Source organism: Hipposideros armiger, unplaced genomic scaffold (assembly GCF_001890085.2).
Source record: "Hipposideros armiger isolate ML-2016 unplaced genomic scaffold, ASM189008v1 scaffold_1233, whole genome shotgun sequence".
NCBI lineage: Eukaryota > Metazoa > Chordata > Mammalia > Chiroptera > Hipposideridae > Hipposideros > Hipposideros armiger.
The window spans coordinates 143,463-148,841 of record NW_017732583.1 but is presented as its reverse complement, the minus strand read 5'-3'; positions in this window follow the sequence as shown (position 1 = coordinate 148,841).

Here is a 5,379-nt window from a genome sequence, read left to right as displayed (position 1 = left end):
TTAAGAGCTCGCTCAAGCATTTGAGCTCTGAGCAACAGCGGTTTGAGTCCAGCCTGAGCTGAGCAGCCGCTGAGCTGCCAACAGGTAGCAGGATGAGGATGGCAAAAAAAAAAAAAAAAAAAAACAGCTAGCTTAAGCCTGAAGTTTCTCAACTGCACAGAAATCACTGTATGTCTACTATCCCACTGAGCTCCACATTATACCTCTACATCTTGGATGGCAAAAGTAAAGGAAGCTCTTCCTGACTCTTGTGCCATGAGTGATAAAGTCTTTTGTTTCTTGTCTTTTGCCAGAATGTATATGACGATAGCTAACTAATATTTTAGTTCACAAGGAGGGTAAGATCCCAGGCCCTTCAATTTTTTTGGCATAAAAATTTTTTGGCAAATAAAAATTTAGAAAGAACAGATCATCAGATTTCTTAGATGAAACACTAAAAGCACAATTCATAAAAGAACAAACTGATATATTGGGATTCATTGAAATGAAAAACTATTGCTCATTAAAAACATCGTTAAGCGAATGCTAAAACAAGCTATTTACCAGAAGAAAAACATATGAAAATTATACATCTGATAAGTGACTTAAATCCTTATATAAAGAGATCTTAAAACTCAAGAATATGAAAATAATAAATCCAATTAAAAAAAAGAGTAAAGCATTTGAACAGATACTTTACCATTGAGACATACAAAGAGTAAATATTCACATGCAAAGATGGTAAACATCATTAGTTGTTAGGAAAATACAAATTAAACCATAATGAGATATAACTACATACCTGTTGGAAGGCAAAATTCAAAGACTGACTACAAAGTGTTGAACAGGATGCAGAAGAGCTAGAAACCTCATACACTGCTAGTGAAAATGTAAAATGATACAACCACTTTGGAAAACACACATCTACCGTATAATCCAGCCATTCCATTCTGAGGTATTTACCTAAGAGAAAAAAACAGCATATGCCCATAAAAAGACTTGTACATGATATTTATAGCAGCTTTATTTGTAATAGCCAAACTAGGAAAAAAACCCACAAATGTCCATCAACAGGTGAAGGGATAAACAAATTGTGGCCTACGTATATAATGGATAAATAAAATGGATGAATCATTAATACAGCAATAACAAGGAATATACTATTTGTATATGCTGTAACATGGATAAATATCAAAATAATTATGATAAGTGAAAGATAGCATATCAAAAAACAGCAAGCAGTATAATTATTATTTTTTAAATGTGGAATTAGTGACAGAAAGTAGATCAGTAAATATCTGAGGAAATGGATAGAAAAGTGATGAAGCCTTATGACCTTCAGGACAGGAAACTTCAGCCCAATAGCCCTCCCTGCTAACATCAGATAAATGACCCCAGAGAAATGGCTTCCATATTCTGGCAATTTTGAGTTTCTAACATAACAGTCAGTTACCCAGGAAATCAACTGGAAGTCTGCAATTGGAGATAAACCGATAGATAATAGCACTCACAATCAGATTTTTGGAATCTTTCTTTTAAATATGAGTGTAGAGCCAGAGTTCACAAAACATTTGCAGAAAATGTCAAAAAGGAAAAAGAACCCAAAAAGCAAAACAAAACAAAATGGTCCCAGAAAAAAAAAATATATATATATATAAAAATAAAGCCCCAAAGGGCCGGCCGAGTGGCGCGATGGTTAAGAACTAGCTTGGGACGCCAGAGGGCCCCGGTTCGGATCCCACATATGAGGGCCAGTGACTCTGCCCTCTACAGCTAAGATGCTGAACAACAGCTCAACCTGGAGCTGGGCTGCCGTGAGTCGCCGGCGACGGCGTAGGCTGCAGCCCCTATGGCAGTGGGTTGCCATGGGCTACCGTGTGTAGCCAGCAGCCAGAGTGAGCAGCCAGCAGCCACAGTGAGCGGCCGTCAAGAAGCCTGCGACTGATCTGCCTCGCCCGGGAAGAGCGCAATGATGGTGCCAACTTGGTCCAGTGAAGCAACGTCCTCCACAACTAGATTGAAGAACAAAACGACAGCAACTTGTTGGTTCCCCTTCCCCCAATTCCCCAGTACTGTTCCCATCCCCCCAATTCCCCAATAAAAATATTTAAAATAAATAAATAAATAAAGCCCAAAAGAAAATTGTGTTTAGAAATTTCTGATTGGTATACCCAGGAAAATGTAAGAGAATATTTCATCCATAAATAAATTAGTGTCCTTTAGTTGAGAAAGAAAAAGAAAACAAGATAGATATATTGAAACCTATACAGAACTACAAATAAAACTCAATAACACAAAAGCAAACAGAGTAAATAACATCAAGTATTTCATGTTTGGAACAAGAAAACAGGGTCTCCAACTTTTAAGTGAGAAAGATCACAGACTAGAGAGAGAGGATATTATTAAATAATTAAAATTTCTCAGTGCTTAAGAATGTAAGTCTCAAAATTCAAAGAGTATACTTCTGCAAACAAACACGATAAATGAAAACAAACAAACAAACAAAAAGACTAGCATAGTCACATATCATCCTGAAATTATACTACAAAGATAAAGAATAAATTACTAAACCTAAAGGTCAATTCACAGTCCCTATTAATGCATCTTTCATTAGCATTTGGTCCTTGGATCATTTCCCATGGACGAGGTGTGATCAGACAATACGGTGAATGTTTAAATAAAAAATATATATTACAGTAAAAGGCACATTGCCATTATTGCTTTGGAGTACAATTGCTGGATCTTATGGTGGTTACATGTTTGGTTTTATAACAAATAACCATACTTTTTTGCAAAGTGGCTTTACCATTTTACATTTACACCATCAATGTATTAGTGATCCAGTTTTTCTGCAAAATTACCAGCATTTTTTTTTTTTAAGCCATTCAGGTTGTTGTGTAGTGATAAGTCATTGTGGTTTAATTTTGCATTTCTCTAATGGCTAAAGATGTTGAACATCTTTCCATGTGCGTATTTGCTATTTATATATCCCCTTTGGTGAGATGTTTATTCACGTTTTTCCATTTTACGATTTGGTGTTCCTATTCTTTTTCCTTTACAGTTGTGGTTTGAGAGTCCTTTATATATCCTCTATACAACTTCTTTATCTGATTGAGGTTTGAAATATTTTCTTCCAGCAAATAGGTTATCTTTCATCCTCTTTAATATGATTTTTCACAGAGCAAAAGTTTTTAATTTTGATTACTTACAAAATATTGTTTTTATTTTATAGATTATCCTTTTTATGTCAGATCTAAGTATGCTTTATCTAACCTTGAATCTCAAAGATTTTCTACTAATTCTGTGATGCACTTTGAGTTAATTTTTGCATATTTTGTGTAAAAGATTGTGTAGAATTAATATTAATTCTATTTTAAAGTTTTGTAGAATTTTCTAGTGAGACCATTAGGATTGTCAGTTTTGTTTGTACAGTTTTTAAATTATGAATTCAATTTTCTTGATACTTATAGGGCTTTTGAATTCTCAGTTTGATATTGGGGGAGTTGTAATAGTTTGCATTTTTGAATAATTGGTCCACTTGATCTAAGTTTTCAAATTAATGTATGTATAGTAGTTCATAGTATTGTCTTTTGAGGTCTGCTGAGTCTACATTGATATCCTCTATTTCATCTCTTATGTTTGTAATTTGTTGTCTTCTCTGATTTTCTTTCAGTATTACTAGGGTTTGTCAACTTTACTGATCTTTCAGTTTGTGTTAAAAAAAGTGGAGATTGAAATAAAATAACTTTCATATATATAAATATGGATATAAATATACATTTATATTTATGCCTATGCATGTATATACATGCAGATATAAACATATATAATCATTTAGCATATCTATTGTATAATTATAGGAGAGGAATGAAAAAAAATTGAAGTCTGAATATAGGTATGCTTATATTCAGAAATATTTCATTAATTTATAACTTGGATAATTCTGAACTATCTAGACTGCAATTACATTTTTATGTTACTAACATGCAAACAAAATGTTCCCATCTGAAAGGTTTTATTATCAATGAGTCTGTCATTGATCACTCTATTTAAAATTGCAGCATCCATATAGCCCCACCTTCTTTTTCCATTGCATATAATTCTATTTGCAAAAAAATTTACTTATTTTTTTGTTATTGTCTGTCTTCCTGACTAGAGTGTAACTTCCATGAAATAGGATTGTACAAATTAAGTGAATAAACATGTAGCAACTTCTGACAGCATCTTTTGCAAACAGTTTCATATGAACATTTTCTAGTGCAAATTAGTGTAAAACACCTATATTTGTTAATTTTATATTGGAATTTTTTTCTATTTTGCAATATATATATATATATTTTTTCTATAATTATAATTGAAGGGCCCCATAATTAATATAGTTAATGTGGTTAAGCTGTGATTTCAACAAAATTTGATATCTTGTAGTTTAAGGACACAATTCAAAAGGAGCTTAAGTAGCTTTCCTACTACACTTTTACCTGCATCTTTTATAACCTTTTTTCCTCAGCCTTCTGTTTCCTGTTATGATGACACTTAAACTTAGATTCCAAATTTCTAATTCCATGTTACACCTGTTTTATGAACATTAGAGTCATATTTTCAATGGTCTCATTCAAACTTCAAATTTATATTCATTTTTTTCAAAATTGAGGTCATAATTTTTAGTACCAATTACCCCTTCTGTTAGATTTCATCTTATGAAGATATCATCCAATTGCCTCTTTCAGAAATTTGATAGTCACCTTAGACTATTCTATTTAACTTATATTCAACATGTATTTCCTACCAAATGTATAACAACTCTACTCTCAAATCTGTTTCTTATCTTCAATCTCATTGCATGAGGTTCCTGTCACTCATTAGCTCTATTCTGGGTCACAGTTCAGTAGAAGCTTAAATAAGTTCAGATTGAAGACAACACTTTTTAGATTATGCTTCATAGATGTCTTCTTCTCTCATCCTGCCTGATTTCACTAAACAACTACAAATATAGAGACATGCTCAAAAAAGCAAATCTCCAATTTGGTGACACAGCAACCTTAACAAATCCTATATCAAGGGTCATCCTTGCATTCGTTATCTGTCTTACAGACACCTATAGTGTCTGCATTTAACTTTTTGAAATATGTTTGGAAATTCGTCTTCACTATATTAGCAAATCTGTGATTCTAATGTTTCAGGCATGACTTTGAAATAATTTGAGAGAACAAATGGCAATATAGTAATATCTGATTTCTAGGCATGATACTTGAGTGCTGTGTATATGTGGTAATAAGAAACAATGAGAAGTTCAATATGCTCTACACTGTTTGATATTTATCTATCAGGTATTTCAGTGTGCTTCTTTTTCCCAAAGGACTATATATAATAATTAGACTTATGGTGAAGCACATATTCCTA